Here is a 7,002-nt window from a genome sequence, read left to right as displayed (position 1 = left end):
GGTGACTAAAGGAGCACCCTAGACGGAAGGGTGTGTGTGTGTGTGTGTGTGTGTGTGTGTGTGTGTGTGTATTGTGCTCGCTCTGCAATCAGGAGACTAAAGTGTCTGGTCGCAGACGCTGAAGGATCTCATGGGGTCTTATCATGGGCCTGGGCTAATTGCAAAACACGGCTTGTGTTATTACTCATGCGCTTGTTTCCTTAATGGCGCCATCTGTCCACTTTGCACTCAACAACAGACGAGTCACGGGTTCTATTTACTCTTAAACAATAAGTGCTAGTTAGGAGCAGTTTTGGGGTCTAAGGCAACATACTCGGTGAGCGTGTGTGTATGTTTGAGGGGACTACTATGTTTTCAAGTGTCCAAGTATGACTTTATAAGTCTTGGCATGTTGAATGAACTGTGTCTGAGTATGCATATCTAGTATACATGTCTGGGCGTGTGGGTGTCCATAAGAGATAAAGAGAGAGAAGGGAGAGAGAGAGAAAGAGAAAGAGAGAGAAACTGTGTGCATCATCTGTACTACATACCAATCCTGCTGCTGTTGGATATGAAGGCAGCATATATTTTTACTGGCTGTCACTCAGCATACTACTGCACACTGTGTAATCACTAATCACAATTAGCCTAACCCTGATTAGCCTAGCGTCCTCACTGCAGCCCCAGACAAGAACCCAGTCCTACTGCTGCAGATGAGGAGTCCTCAGACGCCTCAGTCACTTAATCAGCAACACAGCTGTCACACACACACACACACACACACACACACACACACACACACACACACACACGCACACACACACACACGCACACACACACACACACACACACGGCTGCGCACACTATACACACATGCATTAACAAATACAACACATACACACTATACATACACAGACAATATTTTTGATATGATTAGTATTGGTAGAAGTAGTAATTATTATCGTTATTGCCAAACCAAATATACATTGTAAATTAAGTTGCAATGCGCACTATCTTAATTATGGACTTAAACAGCCAATTCATGTTTACTGAATTCTTAATGCTGCAACACCATTATACATTACCACCCTCTGCCACACACACACACACACACACACACACACACACACACAAGTTCAGTGGCTACAATTAAATCTGAATTATGGCTCTAATCCATCAGCAACAATACCACTCATTATTATCCATTACCCCTCCGCCATCCTCATGCTCCTCACCAAAAAGGAGGGAGACCTTAATGGCCATTTGCAGGAATGTTACGTCCTATAATTCTTGCTCTCTCTGTTGGTTGTATCGATAGCCGCGGTAATTGCCATTTTACTCATAGCTGATTGATTGAAACATAAAGAACCGGGAGAGGAACAATCATGTCAACTTGACGGATGAGCGCGCTCGATAGTCGGGCTTCGGATTCTGCTGATTTCTGGGAATCAATCCCGCCTCCTCCCCTCGCTTGGTGACAATCCGGCCCATAACTCACTGGGCTCATGGGCCGCTCCAGTGGGATCGCAGGCGCTCCTCTCCTCTCCGCTCCTCTCCTCTCCTCTCCTCTCCTCTCCGCTCCTCTCCTCTCCTCTCCTCTTCTCTTCTCTTCTCTTCTCTCCGCTCCACCACTCCTCTCCTCTCCTCTCCTCTCCTCTTCTCTCCTCTCCTCTCCTCTCCGCTCCACCACTCCTCTCCTCTTCTCTCCTCTCCTCTCCTCTCCTCTCCTCTCCGCTCCACCACTCCTCTCCTCTCCTCTCTGCTTCTCTCCTCTCATCTCCGCTCCATCCCATCTCCCCCATACCCACCATCCAGCCGTATCCCCCAGAGACACCCCCAGCCCTTCACTCTCCAAAACACATCAGGCCTCTCCGCTCCACAACGTTCAACTCCGCCAACTCTGTGTGTGTGTGTGTGTGTGTGTGTGTGTGTGTGTGTATGTGTGTGTGTATGTGTGTGTGTGTGAGTATTTGTGTTAAGGCGTGTGGGTATATGTGGAAGAGTGTATGTCTTGTCTGCATGCATGTCTGTGTGTTGTGTTGTGTGTGTGTGTGTTGTGTGTGTGTGTGTGTGTGTGTGTTTACACATGTCTGACATGTGAGCCCTGTGGGTGTGCCTGCTCCGTGTCAGTGATAAGTGATCTGGGGAATAGCACAGGGCCGCTGCCTACTGCCCGATGCCCGCATGGCTGGATGCCTGCAGAGTGGCCTCGCACGGAGTGGCAGCACGGAGTGGCAGCATGGAGGGGCTCAGCGTGACTCCGCTGACAAACTGCCGGTAATTTTGTTCACAAGTGTGACGCGAGACAGACATGACAGACATGACAGTGGGGGCCGGCCGGGGGCAGCTGAAGCTGGCCGTGGCGCAGAGTTACAAAACTGCTACAGATCCGCAGGGACCCAAACAGGACGCATGATTCAGGCTCTTTCAGTAAAGCATCTGGCAAACACTACTGGAGTCTTCCATCACTTCACCTTGTCATAAAGATGTCACGGTAGATGCCACAAACTGTCATGAATTTCTATGGGTGACCATTTTCATGACAAAATGTTGACAGGTTGCCATGACCAATAAATGCTGTTGTAGTGTTTAGTTTATTAGCTCTGCCATGAGGAGGAGGAGTTATCTTTTTTGTTGTGGTTTTGTTGGTTTGAGTGGTGAGTGTGTTGGTCTCAGCTTCTTGTTTGTTTGTTTGAGTGTCAGCTTTTCTTAATAAGGATTATAAAAAAAAACTATGGGCTTAATTTTCAGGAAACTTGGTAGAAAGTTGTAATATGCACCAAGGACAAATCATTTCTATGTGGACTGGTTCTGAATCACAGGGCAGATCCATGAACTTAGTAGCCTGGAAGCCTGCCCAAATTTACCCCGGCCGCAAAATTTGAAGGCAGGAAATTTTGGTCTGGAGTCGCTCCATTGAGATAAGTCCGGTTAAGATGTGTCATCCACATCCAGTTAATGTTGTTTACAACAAAAGAAGCGAGATGTTTACTTTCCGCAATCGTGTCCGTTATACAAGATAATGACAGCTTAGCTTTAAAAGACAAACACAAAATAGCGATTAAGGCATTTGACAACCTCAAATTTTGTGGCTGGGTCTGGCCTCCAGGCTATGTTGGAACACTCCACTTAATCAAATCCAAATGCCACGCCATCAGACTCAAACTCGGCTATGAAGTTATGTTTAATTTTCACTAATGTTGTGAGATTTGTCATTTGGCACTAGTTTTCATATGGCATAGTTTTCATATCAAGGCATCTAACATCAGTTGTCACGTTAGTCAACAGCAGTCATCAGCTGACAGTTTTGATAACAGTTATCAGCAATTTTAGTATGTTATTAGTGACATGTTACATATTTATTTATTACCTGATGAGTAATGACATAAAATGGCATCTGTAACCGACATGATAACACACGTCTGTGAAACGTATGCCAGAGATTTAGAGTAAAGTGTTGTTAGACGTTTCAGATGCTCTGTCTGGCTGTCTAGCTGTCTGGCATGGTGATGATGAGGTGCTGTCTCGGCCTGCCAAAGAGCTAATCTGGAAGTTCTATGCAAGCATACCTTGTGGGTGCACCAACCCACAGATGCACTTCACACAAGGTAAACATTTGCTTCAAACAGACTGCTTAATGTCTCCATATGCAGACGTTTTTCAAGCGCATGGGCAGATCAAAGACGTGACATTTTTTTGTTGTTTTTTTTTTCTCCCTCTGCCGATGCAGAAATCACTACTTCCCAACTACTCTGTTGGCCTTGATCTAAAGGCTACCAGACACTAAAGCAACTCTTCTAGAACTACACTCAAATAGATGTGAACATCCGGATCTTTTTATTTCTTTTTTTTTTTTTGCTTGGGGTGATATATATTAATAGAGGCTGGCGACTGAAAATGCCATGTGTGGTAGGACATAGAAAACAACAGCATCAATGGGTGATTCTGCTGCATCGTCAAAAGAAACTTCTTCAAAGCCCCTGTGGTGGGAAAAAAAAACCCAGAATTAATGACAACGTCAATATGGACACCATAGCGGTTCAAAAGGTCAGTGATTCCAATGCTGTCCATCACGTAGCCCGGGTCCCACGAGTCCGATTGCCCATGCTCTAAAACACACACACACACACACATTTCAGACACAAACACATGCACGCAAACACACATTCACACACACGCACACAAACACACCTCCCGGAGCAATTGCCCTCGTATGTGCCTAGTCAGGCTGTCAATAAGCGGCTGATGGATGCTGGAGCGGCCTGCGCGCGTGGGACTCTCTCTCTCTACACCTGCGGAGCATGCGCGGAGGAGCCCTAAACAAGGCAGCACAGGGGCTGAACCCAGACGCCTGCCATCCTGAACGCAATTACGGGACAAGTTCCGCTTAAAACCCCCCGGCAATTAACAAGCCGTCAGAGCGTGGGCGAGTGACATTGAGGGGAAGGCGGGGTGGGTGGGGGTGGGTGCCCGCCGAGAGGTGTAGAACACAAGCAGCACCGCTGCTGAGTGCTCAACACACTTAATTAAACTGCTCCAGAAAGGCTGTCGGCGAAGGAAGGGTCTGGGATCTGAGGAGGTGACAGACATGGAGCTGCAGGTCTGATTGGTGGAAACTAGGGCTTCCTCTGGTTTCATACTACAGAGGTTTAGGTACAGTACAGTGTGTGTGTGTGTGTGTGTGTGTGTGTCTGTCTGTGTGTATGTGTGTGTTTCTGTGTCTGTGTTTGTATGTCTGTGGCTGTGTGTCTGTGTGTGTGTGTGTGTGTGTCTGTGTCTCTGTGTGTGTGTGTGTGTGTGTGTGTGTGTGTGTGTGTGTGTGTGTGTGTGTCTGTCTGTGTGTATGTATGTGTTTCTATGTCTTTGTGTGTGTATGTCTGTGTCTGTGTGTGTGTGTGTGTGTGTGTGTGTGTGTGTGTGTGTGTGTGTGTGACTAGCTGAATGCACAATTCCAATCCACATTTCACTGCTATTGAAGGAACTAGATGTACCGCAGAGCGGTACAAAATATGACCGCCGCCCAGTCCAGCACATTTTTTCCACAAAAAGAAATCACGCTGAAAGGCCTATATGATTCTAACTGTCTCACTAAATTGCATTATCCACACTCAATTCTCACTGGTATCTGCTAGACAACAAGTACCAAAACATGATTAGTTCATAGATTTCACAGATTTGAACGGAATTCCACGAAACTTGGTGTGCATTCAGAGGGTGTCATAATGATCCTACACTTCCAATTTCGTGCAGTTTTGACTATGTTAGGTCACAGATACCTGCGATTACAACACCTCATTTTTACTTTTTTGTGTTTAACTAGGTGGCGCTATACATGAAATGAGTGGTTATGGAATGGGTTGACATGGCCCCTTGAGATCAACATACAAAAAAAAAATGGTCCTCCTAAACCTTACGGTTCTCGAGATATTCACAGAAAACTGTGTCTGCCCTACCCTCCTTTCGGGGGGTGCAGTCCAGCGGGGGGGCTACAGATCAAAACGAAAAACGATGGTTCCATGCTATCCATATGGGGTTACATGCCCACCAAGTTTTGTGTACCCCGGTCTTTCAGTGTCCCGGGAATCATTGACAGAAATTTGGACATGCGAAAAAGAAAAAAAAAAAAAAAAAGAAAAATCTGACTAAACCTATATGACCGCCGCTTCGCTGCGCGGCGGTCATAATAAGCCCATTTCCTTGATCTACACATTGGCACGATTAGGAAAAGCTGAATGCATGATATTAATGCTCACAAGAGGTTCAAGCTCAGCAACTCCAGCTTGAGAACGAACTAAACGGATTCGCCTAAGATGACCGCAGCTGAAAAGGGGTTACAGTCCTCCGTGATGAAATCCTCTCACAGGGCTTCAATGTACCATGGAACAACCAGGAGGAGGTAGTTATACTTCTCATGGCAGGAGGGTCGGAACGATCCAACAGGGGACGAAACCACACTTCAACACACACTGAGCCGCCTCTCTAATAAAAAAGACCATTTTGAAAAGAGGGATATAGCTCCCTAAAAGGAACTACAGCGGTTTTAGAGTGGTAGGATGGTGATGCAAAAAAATTATTAGGTGTCAAGAGGAGTCTTTGCCTCAAGACTGCGGCGAATTAAGATGTTTTTAATGTGACACTTATCCAGACGACTTTCCTCTGCCACAGACCTCGACCAAGAAGCAGACAGAAAAGAACCATGGAGGGTTTTTTTGTTTTTGACAGCGTGGGTTCTTACTGAGTACAAAAGACTAGACGGGTCCTTTTAAGAGCACATGTGAGGCCCCATCCTTAACCCTCAGAGGAAAAGAAAGAAGCCTTAATTCAAGAACAGTCCTGCTAGAATACACAGAGGAGCGTATGCACCTGTCTGCAGAAGAGGAACAAATGTGACGAGGGAGCTGGGGAGGCATAATGGAGGTTTCAATTGTGAAACCCTTCTCTGATTCTCTGGTTCTCTGGTATAGGGAGCCTTTGGGGGGGTGGGGGAGGGTGATGGGGCCTTGAGGCGACCCTCTAAAGAGGCATAAGGACGCTGGAGCATGGAGGACTTGCCATAATGGCTTCTGTTACAAAGTAGTTGTGGAGCGGGGGTGGCATTGATCATTATCCATGGTTTAGTGATTGAGAGGGAGGAGATGTCTCCCATCCGCTGGGGGAAACAGCTCAGGCTAAGTACAAGTGTTCTTTTATGGGAATGTGCTTTTTTTATTGCTTTTATTTGTATTCTTTCTTAAGTGGAGACAATTGAAAAGAGAGTTAAGTGTAACTTTTTTTCTAGGGCATTTCTTTTTGAGATGTGAATATTTTCTTCTAGTGAACAGATGCCCCCAGGATGATATTCAAAGTTTTCTTACAAAATAACTGATCGCATTACATAAAGATAATCTTGCACGCACACATACACACACTCACACACACACTCTTTCTCTCTCTCACATACACACACTCACACACACCAGTGTACATGTACACTTGTCTGAGTGAGTGTGTATATCCAACCGCAATCAAGCTAGCGTTAATTAC

The 7,002-nt window shown here is 46.0% G+C and overlaps 1 protein-coding gene across 1 annotated transcript in view; it reads left to right on the top strand.

The window, feature by feature from the left end:
• The first annotated feature begins 3,530 nt into the window (after positions 1 to 3,530).
• The window catches only part of med7 (mediator complex subunit 7), a 123,829-nt gene continuing 120,357 nt past the window's right edge, over positions 3,531 to 7,002 (top strand). Inside the window, exon 1 of the mRNA XM_076291708.1 lies at positions 3,531 to 3,537. The gene's annotated coding sequence lies outside the window, so the exon portion shown is untranslated. The remainder of the gene's footprint in view (positions 3,538 to 7,002) is intronic.

This window comes from Alosa pseudoharengus, unplaced genomic scaffold, assembly GCF_046254945.1.
Source record: "Alosa pseudoharengus isolate Yale_2024_CS ecotype anadromous, Long Island Sound unplaced genomic scaffold, YU_APseudo_1.1 YU_APseudo_1.1_scf_19, whole genome shotgun sequence".
Taxonomy (NCBI): Eukaryota; Metazoa; Chordata; class Actinopteri; order Clupeiformes; family Clupeidae; genus Alosa; species Alosa pseudoharengus.
The sequence above is the reverse complement of the archived record's forward strand: the minus strand, read 5'-3'. Positions and strand labels throughout refer to the sequence as shown.